At 42.2% G+C, this 18866-nt stretch overlaps 1 long non-coding RNA gene across 4 annotated transcripts; it reads right to left on the bottom strand.

The window, feature by feature from the left end:
- Positions 1-494: 494 nt before the first annotated feature.
- On the bottom strand, positions 495-18420 carry LOC125695042 (uncharacterized). Of its 4 annotated transcripts, none has more exons than XR_007377785.1 (6): positions 18346-18420; positions 7685-7833; positions 5275-5341; positions 4002-4133; positions 2515-2663; positions 495-641 (listed from the first exon to the last, which is right to left on the bottom strand). It is a non-coding gene; the product is annotated as an uncharacterized LOC125695042 (long non-coding RNA). The 4 variants fall into 4 exon arrangements; XR_007377784.1 differs by lacking the exons at positions 495-641; positions 2515-2663; positions 4002-4133; positions 5275-5341; positions 7685-7833 and adding exons at positions 13302-14254; positions 14391-14556; positions 15213-15381; positions 15522-15594; positions 18210-18243 and having other exon boundaries at positions 18346-18380; XR_007377786.1 differs by lacking the exon at positions 495-641 and having other exon boundaries at positions 1984-2663.
- Positions 18421-18866: the final 446 nt, after the last annotated feature.

Genomic DNA, 18866 nt, shown 5'->3' on the forward strand with positions numbered 1-18866 from the left:
TGAAGAGGAGGCCAAGAGCAACTAAGATGGGGGCACAAGAAAAGGGGACTTCAGAGACAGGATTGTCAGTGCCATGTCAGTGCCGCGCTGTGCTGCAGCTCCTCCAGTGATGTCACAGCCCTGGACACAGGCCAGAACAGCACTTACCTTGCAGAGACTTGCAAATCCCACACATTTCCTGACCTAATGGGCAACATCAGCAGCTGTGACTCCCAAAAAGCAACATGGATGTTTGTGTGTCGTGCTACAAGCTTGTACCTGATACAGAAACTGAACCTGTGCATCCCAACTACTGCAAAGCAGCATGGGGGTCTTCCCATCTAAAGGGAAGGAGTTTGAAAGGAAATATACTAGTAGTCTCTCCATTAGGTGTTTTGGGGACGAGGGAATGTAATCATTCCCAGAAAAGCTGTAACTAGCTATTCTTGAGACTAATTCCTTGCTTTGTATCTCAGTAGGAAAGAAATCTTCAATACTTGGTATGATTATGTGAGCATTCCAGTTTGTAATATCATAGAAAGATGTAACATACTATGAAACCCTAATGTTCCATATCACGTCAGACTTGTGGGTAAAGAAATTTTTAGAGGAACTCTTCCCTTTTTGCTGCCACGATGGATGGGAATATTTCTGCAACACCTCTGTGGGAAAAGAAAACACTATCTGTCTTTTTCACTCAAGGCTCTCCCAGTCACCCTGCCAAAATGGGTGAATAAAAAACCATGTGAAATATAGATCTGTTTTCTAACATTCTGTATTGCTTAGAGGGACAGACCCAGTTATCTTTCATTTGGATTTATTCAAAGTTTAATTAAACATAACCTCTCTTAGACTTTATAATGAGTTATGCCTCTGAGTGTTTCTTGTCACTGTGAGAAGAGCTAAAAAGCTGGAAAAAAAAAACCACATGTACTACTGTCCTACTCATCCTATAATGATGAACGTAGGATCTCGAAGAGAGCAACAGGACTTTTAAGGCTAGACGATCTTTTTCCAAGGTTCAGGTTTCCTGCAGGAGCTTACAGAAGCTGCCTTATCCTGCTCCCATGACCTGCAGACATGCTACGTATCTGCCTCTGATCTCCTTGCTCCGGACTCAGCACAACTTCAACACTTTGCAGAGCTTTGAGCTGTGTTCTCATCTTCAGCCACAGCAGAGATGGTCCCCACGGCCAGAAGAGGCACAGGATCAGCTGAGAGACTGCTGTGACACTTGGCTGGAGTAGTGCATGATAGCTGGGTGAGGACACAAACACTGCTGCCTGTCCTGATTGCACTGCCTTTCCCCAGCGTAGGGCTCATTAACCCCAATGGCAAATAACCACTGTTTTGTTCTTGGGTTTTTTTTAAACTTGCTCGATACAAACATATCAGAGAAGAACTCAAAGGGATTGGTTTGTTTGATTTTCACTTCACTGTCAAGGAAGGCACAAATGCTGACAATTGTCACGGTTGGTAGTTACTAAATTTGATTTGTCCAAACACATAAAAACCTGCACTCTGGAAAGTGTCTTTGCCATCAGCTGTCAACTGTGGTCAGTACTGCAGCAGGGAAGCCTCAGTTCACACCTCCAGAAAACAGCCCTGGATAGAACACCATGAAACACAAGTGGTCCCCTGCTAGCTTAACCTTTCTTCTAAATACAGAGCCCGTCCTCAGTAAACAGGCCAACACCAGGCCAGACATAACTTGAAAAGAAAACAGGAATTAGGATATGAAGGTCAGGGCAATTTTCAGCCCACGCTTGTGGGAAGGCGAGGAAGAAAGCCCTACATATTCCTCCTAATATGGTTTTAATAGCCAAAGCCTTTCAAATATAATTAGTGTTTATATATCCACTCATGAGAGTAAATTAGTCCCTTCCTCAGGAACACCATTAACTTGATTTTTTTTTTTTTTTTTTTTGGCTCTCTGTGAGTTGTAACCAATTAAGAACCCAAGATCTGCAGCTGTTAGATTTCACCTAGAAACTTGGAAGTTACCAACAGGTGAACAGTAATTTAGTAAGGAAACACACATGAAAAAAGGACAAAATAATCAAAAGAGGACAAGAAATGATCTGATTCTTTGCTGAAGTATTTAAAATAACCCAAATAGAAGAAAAGTTGATTGAGTCAACCTCTTTTTTAAGATGCTTTCCCCCCATTCAGACTTGGCACATCTGCTTTATTAAGTGGAAGAACCCCCGTGGATCCCAAGGGTAGGTGGACTGTACTTCTAACTGTCCACCACACACTTCAGACTCTAGATGCCTAAAGCACAGCAACTCTGCCTCTGTGTTTGAATCTGCTGCTACCTCCAGGAATCCAAATTATTGACAGTAAAAATTCAAACACCAGATTACAGAAAACAGGAAAAAAAAAAAAAAAAAAAAAAAAATCACTAAATCCTGGAGCATCAGTCCTGAATAAGGGATGGAAACGTGTAAAGAAGAGTATACATGGGGCTGGTTTGTTTTGGTTTTTAAAACTGGAGTCAGAAAGACACATGAGAAATGCCTTACCTCTGCTTACCAAAGAGAGGTGTCGTCTTTGCTTTTTTCTATAAGATGTTTGACAGTTCAGCATTGCTGTCTGCAGTTGTTTCAGTTGTGGTGAACACAAGGAGTTCTGGATGTTTTCAAGTTCTCTGTTCTTGGTAACAACAGAGGTTCATCCACGCGCTGCAGGACAGAGATGCATAGCGATCAGTTCGTACAGTTCCAACTGATTTTTAGGTAAGTTTGTGCCATGAACATTACTCTGTTTCATTACGCATCTCACTGCACATTTCCTTCTGGATGAGTGACCTGCACAGGTCACTCATAACAGCTACTGGAACGCAAATCATGAATAGAGGAGGTGATTGATTAGAGAGGAAGTACATCCATTGCAAAAATCCAGCTGCCTCTCTGTCCTGGACATCCAAAAGACAACAGGACTAGTGGCAGTACCAAACAAGACCAGTATACACGTTAATGCAATGGGCCACTTCTAAAAGGTCACTCTAAAAGTAAAATATGGTGCTCCAAATGCAGTACTGCCAGTGATGGCAAGTCCCATTTCAGTGATAGCAGATTTCAGTCTCTGCAATATGCCAGCTGCCTGCACCCAAAATGTTTTCTTTCTCTCTCAACCCTGTGAGAGAGAGCAGATGAGCACATCAGCCACCTGCCCTAGGAACAGAAAGTGTCCCCGGAGTGTCCATGTACTGGTCCCTGCGCTTTACACTAAGATGGCGCTGCTCTGTCCACAAGTAGGGACTGCCCAGCGGTGACACCTTTGGAATCTGTCCTCAAACAAAACTGCATAAGTCTTCACACTGCCATAAAACTCTAAACTCTTCTCCCTACAGAAATCAGGCCAGAGAGTGGGAGGTGGGGGCTCAGAGAGAGAAAGCGAGTGGGCGAGAGATTAAACAGCCTCTGGTATTCAAAGCCTGTGGATGACAGATTCAAAAATATTTCTAGGGATACACTTGGCAGGCACTTGTCTACAATTTCCTTCTAGATACATATAAACAGCAAAGGCACATAAACGGCCTCTTACTCAAAGAGTTACAATTATCCTAATTATTGTACCCACACAAAGACGGATTAGCAGCTGGCTGGGGCACCTCTCCCAGCGCTGCTCCTTCCTCTGTCCCTTGCAAGCACTGCTCCTGCACTCATCCTCACTGAGCCAAGGGCCAGACTGCACCCCAGATCTCTGGCACATAGTGGTTTGTGATTCCTGCTCCTGTAGCCCTGAGGGTGAACACAGGGTACTGAGTCCCAACAGATGTAGGGACTGAATTCCCAATGGATTTTAAAATGCTGTGAGTGCCTGCCTACTCCAAGGTCCTCTGAGAACCCTAAAGTCCCGGACGCACGAAGAAATATAAACTGAGCGGCAATTTCTTCTTTGCAGAGACTTTATACTTAAAACTAAAAAAATTAATTCAAACTGATGTCAGCATTAGGAATGTGAAGCTATAACATCTGAATGGAAGCTGTGCTGAATCCAGCAGAGGGGATACCTACAGCCATGTGGAAGGGGATGCAAGGAGACCAGCTGTGTCCTCCATGACTTCTCTCCCGATCCCAAAGACCTGCCATGCTTTATAAGTCTTGTCAGCCAGCTGTAATGTGGGCAGTTCTGGTTCACCTCTATGGCTGTGTATACAGAACAAAGAAATGAGCAAAAACAAGAGCCAACCCCAGAACACTCCTTAAAATCCTTCATGCTTCAGCAGGGTAGGGATATCCTGTAGGAATCATGGGTGTGAGTTATTAATGCGAGTACTGATTTACCTTTTTGAATTGACCTAACATACTACTGCTGTGCAAACAAATATCATATGTTCGGAAACAGACTGAACTCAATCACAAACGTAGTGTGATGCAAATGACAGTTACACAGTAAGCCCTTAGATATATGTGCAAAAAGTGCCATCACAATTAAAATGTGAGATACTAACTCAGAAAGTAGTCTGATAATAAGTAGTTTATTCACCAAATTAACAAACCTCCTAGCTACGGGTGGATGGTAATTACAGGTATCATGAAATGGAGTCACACTGTGTAACTGCACTCTAATTATATTTGCTGTATTAAAGTGTGACCCTGCTATTACACTGAGAAATGAGATAAAAAGCAGGAGAAAAATCCCAGCTCAGGATCCAAGTGGGAGGAACAAACCCGTAGCAGTGCATATTCACAACTGCTTTTCCAGCTTCACAGCTTGCTGCCAAAAATACGTGGCACACGTCTCTGGAGTAAGAGTGTGAGTGCATGTGTTTGTACTGGCATTACACATGCACTGCTCGGCTTAGTATCCTCCCTGGAACCATTGCACTGTTCCACTACCAGCAACAGGCAAACTCCATAACAGGAATGAACTGTCAGCTGTACAAATTCCATACTTTCCCTACAGTATATTGGATCCTGGCAGGCTTATTACTGAATACGAGTACACTGTGCTGGTGCCAATGTGTTCTCTTCCTCCTGGTCCTCTGTGCCTAAAGCTAAAAAAAAACTGGGAGGAAGAGAAGAGACTGATCTCACTAGTTTTACGGTTGTTGGGTATTGCTTTTGTGGCAAAGCTTGTTGATTAGCTCTGCAACCTTTCCACTGCCCAGTGAGCTCAGAACAAGCATGGGAAACACTGCAGTACTCACTGAGAAAAGGGGTTGGGAGGGAAGAAAGCATGGGAACGTCACCAGGGGGAAAAAAGAAGGGAAGAAAAAAGAAAAAAAAAGAGGGGGTGGAAGAAGTCCGTGTGGAAGAGCAATAAATACATCACAACAGTACTTACAGATGTCCCTCTGAAAAATACACGCTTCCTATCACATGTGCGACGTGTTTTGTCTTTATTCTCAAACCTGAAAGAAAAGAAACCTGTTTGAACTTGTGTAACACTGCCATCCAGTGCTGCAAGTGTGTCCCAGGCAGCAGCCCTGCCTCTGTGCCCAGTCCCATCTCACCACAAGACAAAGCTACAGGCCTAGCAAGCCCCAGTTATCAGCATCCCTAGTGCAGTGCCCATGCTGTGGACCCCACCCACAAGAGGCCTGGCAGGCTTCAGCTTATGGCTCTGGAGTACCTGGACATCCTCAGTCACCAGGACACCTGGAGCACTGTAGATCACATCATCAAACCCTCCTGCGAGGCCACTGAGTCAACTGCCCTCACCTCTTACAATTCAGTGCCTTCCTTTAGAACGAAGATAATGGGAACAGCTATATTAGATCAGGTTGAAAGGCTCAAGATCTTGAATTCACTGCATGTTTTGGCTGGAGAAAGGCAGGTTGTCATTGTAACCTTCTTTATCACAAAAGCACCCAAAGGAATAAGAAAGCAAACCTCTAAAAAGGTGAACCCATTCACATATTTTCTCTCTTGTTCTCCAGTTCTTTAACGCCCAAGAAGGAAGGCTTCTTATATACTAAGTACCCTGACAAGTGGTAGTGTGCCCTGGGCTTGAGACCACTATGGAGGCAGCTGCTCAGCAAGCAGGGGAGGGAGTCACAGAGCAGTCAGGAGGATGCTGGCTGGGTTCTCCTTTCATGGTCACAACTAAACACGATGAGAGACAAATTTTTCTAAAACACAGGGAGCAGCCGGAAGGGATATTCTGAGATTTCTTTACTGTTCCTTTAAGGTGGGTATAAACATCCGCATAGGATTCTGAGACCCTTTTCATTTCAAGACCTCTGATAATAAAAGCTATGTTGACCAATGCAACCCCAAATAACTTAGAAGCAAAAGCCTCAACATCTGCAAAAGGCAATCTTTGTCTCACTTCATAGTAGAGACCTTCCTTTTTTGCAGTGCTACTTCAGAGTTTTATGCAGGCCTTTCCAAACCATTCATTTTTTTACAGAGAAACAATTTTCTTCTGGTTCCATTTACCAACCTTCATCATAGAAATGACTGGAACTTTTTCACCACTAAACAACTGGATAGCTTTGCTACTGAATAATTACAAAAATTATACTTCCTTCAGTGGAACAGCAGCAAAATGGACTGCAATGAATCACAAAAATAGATCTGTTGGTTTTTGAACATGCTTTGGTAGGAAAAGAGCAGCTGAATTTGATAAAATACAGCCACTTTCTCAGCTGACTTGCATAGTCAGGAGAAACTCTACCTTTTAGATCAGGTGAATTTGAAAGGAAATCTTTGCTGTAATGCAGAATAATGTCTTCATAGATGAGGGAATACAAACAAACACATTTCTTCTTTATTTTTCCACACTATATTTAGTTAATATTGAATGGATGGTTTGAAAACTCATAGTAAGAATTGATAGTGGGGTCTGGGGTTTATTCTTGTTTTGAAGAAATACATCATTATTAATTAAAGCAGATACTGGAGCTCCTGAAGCTGAGTGGATAGCACAAAGTATTTTTCATGCCTTTATTCATAAGGTTTTTGAATTAAATTTCTAACACATGTACAGTAGTAACACTGGTTCTGCAAAAAATAAAAATAAAAAAAACCCTACTATTGATTGACATAGGTGGAAAGATACAATCATTCATTTTCCCTAAGAAACCAAATCCCAAATGTTTGGGATTGATCACATATTGATTCTAGGCATTAGTTTTGGCCTATTCCATGGAAAAGCATTGAGCTCCAAAATTCAATCAAAATCCATTAGGAAGGGATCTATGTTCAGTTTTCAGTCTTCCCTCAGCCTCCTGTTCTTTTCTTGACCTAATCTCTATTGCTCCCTCTTGCTCAGATAATACTCAGCCATCATTTCTCATTTCCAATAACTAGAGGCCCCTCTTTTGGTGTTCAGCAACAAGGTGCACACATCTCTGGTTGCCTTTTGGTGCCAACCTAATCCTGAACACATGGACTAACCTCTTCGTGCTTCACTGATGCCTTAAGATGAGGATAAATGCCAGAACAATAAGTTATAAGAGTTATGTACATTCCACAGGAAAACAACCTACATTTTTCAAGCAGCATTGACTGCCAACAGTATGCAAGACAGTAACTGCCCTAGAGTTCTTAGATTCCATGTTGCAGGAGCATCTGCAGAGCAGCACAACATCAAGGAACAACCACCTGAGCACAGTGAACTTTGATGCTTAGCAACTGCAAATCAAAACATCAAGGAACAACTGTAGATCTTTAATACAAAAATGTATGGTGACGTGTAACAATGACAGAGGTAATGATGAGGTGAAGATACTCATTCACAGAGAACTCACCTTTTAAGGATTAAAATGGAGACTATGTTCATCCGTATGAAAGAGGGTCGCTCATCCCTGTCAGTATCAGCCTATTATGGTGCTGCTGTCAGTGTGGGCAGCGAGACCAGCTGGCTCAGTTTCCATCATTCCTGGCATCCTTACCCCTGCTGGGAAAGGTGCAGGAGAAAAATCTTATTTTAAGCATGAAGGTGGGCCCTCCTGTTTTTAGGTTCCCAATACTAGCAATTAGATAGGACTACATTAACAGAAGAAGTTCCTCTTAAAAGTCCAGTTAGTGAAACAGATCAGCTGGACACTAAAGAGTCAGAGAACTCAAAGACTGTATCATAAAAATGAATCTTCCGCATAAGAGTTCTGGTTAGTTTGTTTTTTTAACCACCCTGCAAAGCTTATTAGTTGCTTAGTTATTATATTCCACAGTCATCATCTGCAGGAGTCCAGATTTTCATACTCAGCTTTCTATTAACCTCTAAAGTCTTTCAATGCCAGGAATACTCCCAGTTCAGTAACACAGTTGCACTGAAGGAGACTGGAGCTAAAGAAAACAGTTAAGTTCCTGTGCAGAGGAATCAATTTGCAGCAGATTTGTGTATGTCAGTGTGTAGTGCACGTCTTGTATCCAAACCCAGAGAGACAGAAGGTCATGATGTTAAGTCCCATTCATTGCCATCAGCCAGGTCTCTGAGTTCCAGGGGAGGAATGCAATACACAGCACATCTCGGAAGCCTTTGGCATATGCATTTCGAAATTAAACAGTCTTCCACTCTTGAACAAGAACTCTTACAGACTGAAGAAGAGTGCTGTGGGGAATTTTATGCTTCACTTTACTCACATAATTAATATCATATAATGCTGGCTCACCATTGTCTCCCATCCTGCACAGCTACACAGACTAAATCTACAGAGAGATTCTTCCTTCATTCAGAATGCAAATCCTCAGAGCCCCCTTCTCAGCTACTACCTAACTTTGGAGCTGGCTAAATTCCCACAGCGCCCAAGATCCCATCAGTAAAGCTCTCTGGTTGCCTATGCTTCTGCCTCTGGGCCTGCCCAAACAGTGCTGAATAACTCAATATTTCAGTCCTACAGGGATTTGCAAATAAGGCATTTCTCTTTCAGCAGATATATCTGCTAACTACAATCCATTAGGAATTTCTATGACCCAGAGGTAGCACAGACCAAAGCTGCAGGCAAGGGATGGTGGGATGGTAAGTCAGGGATAAAGGCAGTTAAACTACCCAGAAGAGCTGGTTGTGGTATCTTTGTGCCGCTTCTGGATCTTCCGGCACTTCAAATCCTTCATCTAAATCATTCAGGAGCAGGATTTCACTGACCAAGTTCTTTAATCAATGAGTACACAGATGTATGATTGACAAATACACAGTTTTATATCTTTAGACAAATATACTGGTCTTTAGAGAACATATAGTTGGAAGGATTATCACACTGGAAAGGGATAATTGGAAATGAATGGAAAAGCTTACCCACGTACTGGGCACGCAGGAAAACCTCCAAGAGGAGCTATCTCCAGAGAGATCCTTCCTCAGTGGCAGTCAGCCCTTAAATGGGGTCTCAGAGAGTGCAGCCAGGCTCCACGCCTTCTGGTCTCACAACTGAATTGCCTTCACTTGTGCTGCCACAGCTGACTCATTGCTTGCCTCAGGCAATCAGAGGTTCAGGCCATAATTCAATAGCTCCCATACACAAGTGAATATTACCGATACAGGCAGGACCTGACAAGTACACAATGCCTTAGATATAAGCAGCCTGAATTACAGGAGGCATCTTATCATTCAAAATCCAGCATGTGCCTCCTGTTCCTCTCCTCGCATTTGCTCCTGACCACCTTAGGGAGACTATTTCTGCACAACGGCTTTTGTTGCATTCAGTGGTCACTTCAACCTCCATCTACCCAAGCTGTTCATTTCCCTGGGCAGCAGAGCACCTAAGAACTGAACCACCGAAGTTCAGTACTCTGCACAATTTAGCAGATGAGTTTTGCTTGGGAATCCTATTTTCCTCCCCTTAATAAGAAGGTAAGCAGCCTGCAAAACAGCAAATTAGCTCTCTGAATTTAATATACATATATATGTTAGTAATAGGAGTAATTGCACTATCTCTGTCATATCAGGCAGCTTACTCATGTGAAATAGCCATGGCAAGGGGTCAGTAGCAGCAGGTCTTTCGAGGAAGACAGACCAGCAAAGAGAGCACTAGGTGCAGTGAGACTGCCATGATCTCACCTCATCTCCTCTGGTGATTAGGAGATGGTTTTTTGGAGAGCTTCTGGAAGAAGCACCAGCCTTCTGGCAGAGATGGTTTCTTTGGTGGCTGAACCAGGAGCTAAAGGCTAAAAGCATGCAGGGAAGTCACAACAATCCTGAAGGCAGTAAGCAAATCAAACACTCCAGCTGCATGGTATGTTGCACTGAAGACTGTAATAAAATGACCCAATGGGAAATGCTTAATAGAAGAAGATTTACTACCCGCTTCTCCATAATTTTTCATGTTTTGATATTTGTCTTTGCAAATAGAGTTCAGAACAAGTGCATGATATGACCTCCATCCAGCAAGTAGAAAGTTCAGTGTAGGTATTTGCTTAAACCCTGTTTTCCATAGTTTGAGCAAATGCACAAATTACATGACAAAGAAGATTCAAAGCATCTGTGTGTAGAGTTCAAGCAATAACACAACCCAGGAACAAAAAAAGATCAAAGTGCCACTCAGCACATACACGTTAACCATGGAAAAAAACCACGTCACGTCTATATGCAATAAGTCACCTAGTGCTGTGTACTTCAGGTAAAGTGGCATGTCACTGGAAATGCATGCACCTGCCACTTTTTCCTTCTACTTATCCAGTAAAGGCAGCTCAGCCATGGGTTGGGGTGTCTGCACCATTAAGTTAAACATCTTTGATCAAGATGCTGAAATTAACAGAAGAGATTCTTGAAGAGTGCAAAATCTGTTCCTCATTCACCTAAAATATATCTCTACACCCATAACCATGGAATGAGATAACACCATTTGATTAAATAAACATACAATCAGAACACTTGCAGGAAGACACTGGAATTCCATTCATTAAAAAATGTGTTCAGAAACTAGATGCTGTACCAGGCCTCAGGGAAAAAATGAATATGCTTTTCAGTCCAGTAACCTAAAACTCTTCTTTTCAGCCCTACATAACCAAGAACTTTAAAACCTACAGTTTAGTATACTTTAGATGAAGAAAAGCTATCAGCTGTATAGGATTACATCTAATCTACCATGCTACCAAACTGTATCAAACCTGAACACTTCTCTAGGGAATGAAAAGGAGAAAAAGAATTCAGAGTTAAGAAATTACACTTACAGATAATTAGGATACCTTCATCAAAAAGAGGAGCAAACAGCACCCCAGGATCTGTTCAGATAGGCAGAACACCCAAATATCCCTCTAAGAGCTAGATGAGAAGACACGATGTAAAGAAGTGTTAAAGATGAGTGGTTTTACAGGTCAGCACATAGGTCCTTCCTATCTAAAAAACAGACAGGTTTGTGGTTTTGTGCATACATAACTGTATACACGCAGCACTGAATTATTATTATTTTTTTTTCCACAAGTAAAAAAACCAAGTTATTCCCAGCATTGCGCAAAAACTTGCATATATTGCCTCCAATACTCAAAATGGACCTAAAAGCAAATAAACATCAGGCATCAGTGCACCTTTCTCTGCGCATTCCCTAAAAGCAGACCCTGGTCCTCCATCGATGGAGCAGCTGCACGTAGCTCTTCCTTGGTCTGGAGAGACCTGCATGGCACCCCAGGGCATGCTCCAGATCTCTGAGCAGAAAGCACTGAGGTCTGCTTCAGCCATAGCAACTTAATAAAAAGTTTTCAAAAAAGTCTTTTTGGGAAAAGGCTGTAGTTATGCTTCACTCAAGAAAAGATTCTCCTGCCTCTGGCAGCTCACATTTCTTGCAGAGGTAATTTCTGTACAACATAGCCTTTTATTGTAGCTCCTTGTTAACTATTTTTAGAGTTTATGCAGAACTCACCCAATATACAATTGCTGTAACTGAATTTCACCCCAGACACAAGCTTGTCTGCAGGCAGAACATATCCATCAACTGTAAAAAAGGCACTGGCAAGATGAGAAGCTGCACAGCTCTGCAGCACAGGCACCAATGGAAGGTGGTGGCTCACAGGACAAAGTTGCTGCCTCTTAGAATTGCAGACAGCACAGGATCACGGTGACTGATCTCACTCTGGCATTTCCCTCTGGGCATTAAGTGGAGACTAAAAATCCCTACACAACTCAAGATGTAAATCACAAAATCACATAGGTGTGAAAAGACCTCCAAGGTCACTGTACTGTTGAACTAGTGCTGCCACATCTCTCACTAAGCCATGTCCTTAAGTACCACATCCACTTAACTTTTATATACCTCTAAGTATGGTGACTCAACTGCTTCCTTGGGTAGGCTGTTCCAATGTTTCACAACTCTCTCAGTGAAGACATTTTTCCTAATTATGGAAGGAACATTCAGCGTTAATTGAAGTACTGAAGTCACTATTTGCCAGTGTTTGACAATTGCAAGAAAAAAAATATTGTTCTTCTTTAAAAGATCCCATGTTGTAGAGAATAAAGACATGCATGCTTTCCTCCAGCTTCCTTCTCCTTTCATCCATCCCTTGCTGCAAAGACTTGCTTTTCTTCTGATAAAAACAGCATGTATTTCATCAATAACTCACACATCACGTCAACCAGAACACATTAATTCTGACCAGTGAAAACTAGGATTTTTTAATTTTTTTTTTTAAACCCTCATTCAAATATCAGTATGATACAAACAGCTTTGTTAGCCAACAACGCTTGTGGCTTTTTTCCATCAGCACAAGGAACAAACATGGCCAAGACATACTGACTCACGAGAAGTTCAAGCTGAAAGAGTGGGGAACTTCTGCTACTGCTATTGACAACATCCCATGGGGAGGGCAAATATACATATATACTTCTGTATATAGAGACACATCTATGTATGTATATGCATACAAAGAGTAAAAGAAAATGAGTGAGTTGGGTTTATAAGATGACTCTCTCCTTCACAGAAATATCTGAAGAGTAAAACCATGATAGGTGGGATTAACATAACAGCTGTCTGTGTACCACAAGAAACCACAGTAGTTTCTGTCCTAGAAAGAATCTTTACTTTCTGTCTCTGAGGAAAAGACAACAGGGGCTATTGTCACCAGGACAGAAAGGAATTGTTTCGGTTTTCTCTCACCTATAATTTTAAATGTAGAATAATGACGGATATTCAAGTTATTTTCCCACACCCAGGTCAGCATTAATCCATGCATCTCCAGTGCATTATCTCTATGTAAGCTAACACACACAAAAAAATATATGAACCCAAGACAGAGAAGAACTAGCAAGCCTGTGAATGGTCAATTGAAAAAAAAAAAAAAAAAAAAAAAAGTCTGTGGACTCTGACTCATGAAACTGATGACTGCAATTGTGATGACATTGGATGCCTCAGCAGATTTGGAAGGTGGGAACATCAGAAGATGAGAGAATTGCTAATGATTGACTCTATGAGGAGTCTTTTTTTTTTAATCCTTCATGGCACAGAAAACAAGAATGGCTGTCACTAGCATGGAGACTAGCAGGGAGAGTTAGAGAAATAAAAAGGAAGACTAGAGCAAGACAAGAAGCAATACTGCTTTCACAATCATTTTTAAGTAATTCTTGCAAATAGATTAAAATAGTTTTCATCACTTGTAAAATGCACACAAAGCAATCTCTGGAGTCAGCATTTCTCCTAATGCCCACTTGCAGATAGAAAACATGGATGGTGTCTCATTCTAACTGGAACACAAGTCATTTTTCAGCTGGTAAGTCATTAAGTGCATCTTTTTATTTTGTTTCCTGCTCAGGTTCTAGACCACGGTGACCTTTGATCTCAAACACAGAGCAGGTTGCTAAGAAACTCATCACCTCATTTCAAGGGTTTGGAGATTAGTTTTGAGTTTTGTCCTTCACCATACTGGTAGCAGAAAACAATTTCATCAGAAAGTCTGCTTGAGAACTTGTTTCCTGGAACCTTCCATTAACAAAAGCCATAACGCTTGTTAGAGGATTGTAAATTCACCGAACATTTAGGAAGGACCCAGGTAAGTAATGTAATACATCTTCCTGGCCCATACAAGATCAATTATATTCAAGATCTCTCAACAATTTTAATTCATGTTCTTGAAGTGTTTCGGCATGCCACAAGGTCCCACAACAATGTGCAAGGCACAAAACTAGGGCAGATGATACCTGCTACCACTATTTTGCCATAGAAGAAAAAAAACTATGGGTCTTATGTTATTTTCTCTCTATTTCTTAGATATTTTTCACTTTCTTGCCTTGGGCTTGATGCTTTACAAGCAGTTTGGTTATTTGAAGAGTTTACAGTATTGTTAGGAAACAAACTTTGCTACTGCAGGAGGAGAAATCAGGTCTGGATGTATAGCAGTGGAAGAGGCAGAAAGTGTTGTCAAGTGTCCCAAGGAACATGTATACACTATGGAATTATCTGTGAATGAAGAAGGAAAAGGAACAATTATAGAAAGGGAAAGAAGTACTGAATAAAAAGATTTTGGTGATATGATACAGTAGTTGTCCAGATGCACGTGGCAAAAGCAAATGAGAGATGCAAGAATTTTCCCAACCTGTATGAGACATTCAGTGCTCTGTGCATGGCAGGAATGCCCATTTTCAGTTTTTAAATCCCACATTGTGAACCCTCAGGAGTCAGCTGCATGACAAGCGTCAGTAGCAATGGCAGCAGAAGTCTTTGTGCTCCCAGGAAAGGAGTCTTCCTTCACACTGAGTCTTCTGTGAGTGACAAAGGACAACGTAACAGCTGATGTCTTTACAAAATGGCTAAGAAAAACTATGATATCTGGCACAAAAGAATGAAAATGAAGGTTCTAGAAATACGCGAAGGACAAAACCTGCAACAGATTTCTGTAACTAAGAAGTAATCATATAGGAATTAATATTTACTTTCATTTCTTACTGAGACTGATACATTGCCCTGTGCTGCTGGAAGTGTACTGGGAAATTGTTGTTTAGCCTCGTTTATAGGTTTTGTTTGTTTGTTTTAAATTTTTATTTTTTATTTATTTAAAAAAAAAAAAAAAAACAAAAACAACCTTTCTTCCATAACTCCCAACTTAAATCACTCAGCAGGTCCCCATTGGAAGCTTATGGCAAGCTGGGCCTAACCTGCCTGGAGGGAGCTGCAATTGAAGGAAAAGTCACTTAAAAGAGAATATGCTGCTACAGACCACGTAGTCAAACAAACAGACCTGAGGAAACAGATTGTTACTGGCAGAAGGACCTGAGCATCTCCATTTATTACCCCCTGTAGGAGCAGTGGAAGGCTCCACAGCAGGTACACCCATACTCCTCAGCTGCTAGGAAAGCAGACAGATGTTTTTAAGAAAAGTCCCATACTGCAGAAAATGAAAACTCTAAGTTTCACTCACCATAAATGTGATGTGGTGTCAACATTTATAAATTTCAGTGTTACCCATGGTCATGCAGGTGTTCCTTCTAATTTGTTGCTGAAATTTGTAGATTAAAGCAGATCTTCTTGAATGCAAAGTTCTCCCTCTATGTAATCCAATTAAAGCAAGTGAAACCAGTCCTAGGAAGCTGGGCATCAAAACAAATTAATACCTTTTAAGGTATTAATTAAGGTAAGACAGTAAAGGTATTGACAAGCTTGTCTGTCCACCCAGATTGCAACCTCTTGTTTTGCTGGGCAATGTTTACTGATTATTCACCACCACTACCTTTGACACACAGGCAACCACATTGCTCCCGAAAGCGTTGGTCAGAAATTGCTGGGGTCCTCTCTGAAGTGAACTGCAGATATAAGAAGTCACTGTCTGAGAGTGAGGCAATACAAGATGAACTAGCAGCAAGACCCATATCAGAGTTCCCTGGGTACTGTAGCACCAGATGGTGACAGGTATCCTACCCTATGGAGCAGAGATGATACCAAGAGAAAGACCTCGGTTTTGACGCTGAAATTCCACAGCCTGCCCAAAGAGGTAGGTACAACACCAGTCCTGTACTGCAGCCACATCCCGAGCAGTGTGAGGAGACCTCTCCAGCAATGAGCCTCAGAGCAGCCCCCTGGCACTGGTGTTCCTCACACCTGCCAAATCTGCTGCTGGTGGTCGGGAACTGCCACCACTACTGCCAGTGCAGGGAAGAGAGTGAGGCTTACTCTCAGTTTGCTAGTAGAAGACAGTCTGACACTGGGACCACAGGGTTAAGCAGCATACAGATGAAAGCAAGTTCCAACCATTCTTTTCTCATTCCAGGAATACCTGGGAACTCTCCTAGTCGCTCACCTAGAGATCACTTATTCTGCATTGCTCTTTTATTAAGCATTAGTGCCCTAATTAAATTGATTCACAGTCTTCTTTCTGTTCTGTTTCTGCATTATCCCAGCTGGTGGTGGCAAATGGGATAGAGAATGAATTTTAATGCCCCTTCAAAGGTCTGGCAGGAGACAGTCTTTCTGTTCTAACCTATCCCTAAGGAGCTTTCCATTTTCCAGTTGCATTGCCACCACTGGCATATCAAACCCCGGTGATTTTTAGGGCCAGGTTCCCTTTACAGGACTGCCTGTGTCATCGTCTCACCAGCTGACAGTCACGGAGACAGGTGAGGACAATTAAAGAAAGGAAAATGGCCTTTTCCCCTCAACCCTTCCAGCACCCAGAGCATTCTGCAGCTTTTATCAACACAAGGGACAAATACTGATCTGTAATTGTTTGATGTAGGTTCCCTGGTACTCTCCCCTCCACCACCCCCTTCAAAAACATTCTTGCAATATTGCTGTGCAGTTTTGAAAGGAAATCCTGGATGATTTTAAATTTAAAATGTAGCAAATATACTATGCTGAAGTACTAACTGAAGACCAAAGCCTAAGGCCACTTAGAATCACAGCAAAATCAGTAACACTCATTCCAACTACAGCAAAAAGGAAGGGAACGATTAAACAAAGCAGAATAGAATAAAGCAGAGACTGCAAAGAGGACTTCTACTGCAAAGTTTAAGACCTCTGCAGAGCACAGTTTGTGTTGGGTCCTAGGCTCTGGGGAGTTCACATGCTGTTTTGCTCTGTCTACAAGTAGCAGCTCCTGACTCCCTGCAGTCAACAGTTCTGTCTATTTCAGGGCTTGGTGCTAACAGACTTTGTGAAGGAGCAACGAGAAAGGGAGCAAGAACAAAGGCTATCGCCTCCTAAATCTACTGTGATCCACACATACGTTGTAGTGGGAGTTACTGCAGTAACAACACAAATGCTGTAAATTCTAACAAGTGTCCTCTAACCCAGCTCTCCACTCCACCTCCTCCTTACCCAGGCAGTATTTAGCAATGATGTGATAATAGCAAATCACAGAGGATCTACACAAAGATTTTTCCATCAGCAATGAAAGTTTCTATACCTACTGATAATTCAGCTTCATAGGAGACCATCTTTCTCTTCCTACAGGGCGCTTCACTAAAGCAGTAAAAACCAGAGGATGAGGGTGTGGACAATCAAGCTGACATTTAATAAAACCAGGAGTGCCAACATTGCTCAGGAGAGCTCAGTGCCAACAGGATACATACTGGCAGCAAGATTCACTGTGCTCATGGAGTGCAGTGAACAGCAGGCAGGTCCAACTGTTGTCTGGTCCCTGGACTAATAAGTTAGGCTGCATGATTATATGCAAGAAAAAGCTTTAAGATTCTGGTCACAAGCAGGAACAACATCAGCTGTAGAAAAAGCAGCAACAAATAGCATAGATCAGGATAACGCCTTGTCTATCACAGCCATAGTAGAGTACTTGCTACCAAAGGAACATGAAATAACAATTTAATTCTACCACAGCATAGTCCTAGGGCAATGACTTTGCGTGCTACTACAATCAATTTCAATTAAAACAAAGAACATAAATTATGAGAGATAGTCTATGCTGCATTCTCTCTGTTTTCAGGAGCCATCCTTTCCCACCCAATTACTTGACCTCGCAGGAAAAGACCTTTCATATTGCTCACTATAACACCTGGACAGACCAATACAACTAGCAAGGCACTACAACAGAGGTGTGATGATAGAAGGACTAGGGCAATAGAAAGGTGCCATAAAGGAAGAAGACTGCTCACCCACACCAGAAGATCCTAGATTCACAGGCAAAAGGCAAAAGCTTCATCAAGGAGAGATCTCCAGAAAGGGATCCTTCCCCAGTCACAGTCAGCCCTTAAACAGGGTCTAAGAGAAGTGCAGCCAGGCTCTGCCCCTTTGGGTCACACATCTGAACTGCTTTCACCTGTGCTCCCAGGGCTGACCAGGTCTTTTCCCCAGGTGCTCAATCAATGGTTCAGGCCGTGACTCAGCAGTTACCATGCACTCATTAAATAAGAGGCTATCTGCCTTTTCTGCTAAGTACCAAGAAGGACAGTAAATAACAAGTGCTTACCTCTGAGCTAGTTTATATTCAGATCAGATCACCTCTGTATAATCAATGAATATAAAGATATTATAATTATGAAATAAACCAGAGAGTTTGACTAAGCAAGTTGCAATAACAAAAAGAGAATAGATGGAGTGCTTACCTGTGTCCTGGGCTCACTACAAAACTCCAGAGAAGAGATCTCCAGAAGAGATCCTTCCCCACTGGTAGCCAGCTCTTAAATAGGTCTAGGAGAGATGCAGCCAGGCTCCACCCCTTCCGGCAGCACAGGTGAATTGCCTTCACCTCTGCTCCTGAGGCTGACTCATGGCTCATCTTGGGTGATCAATCAGAGGTTCAGGTCATGATTCAGCAGTTCCCATATACTTTCTCTCCCAGCAAGGGAATGTGGTTACAAGATCATAATGCCTGAGCATTAATCTAGCCCTCCCCTTTCCTGGGGACATGCAAAGGTGGAACAGTTCCACCCTTTAGCCAGCAGTAAGCAAAATGCTCTGAAGCTACTTGTCCTGGGTCAGCCCTGCCTTAGCCACAGGCTCTGGAAAGTGCTGTAGTTCTCTCCTCTGTTTCAGGGATGAGATCTCTGCCAGGATTTTTTTTGGAAGTCTGTGTGGTTTCTACAGTTGTTGGATCTTGACATAAATAGGTCTGCATTTATTGTCA

Source organism: Lagopus muta, chromosome 6 (genome assembly GCF_023343835.1).
Source record: "Lagopus muta isolate bLagMut1 chromosome 6, bLagMut1 primary, whole genome shotgun sequence".
Taxonomy (NCBI): domain Eukaryota; kingdom Metazoa; phylum Chordata; class Aves; order Galliformes; family Phasianidae; genus Lagopus; species Lagopus muta.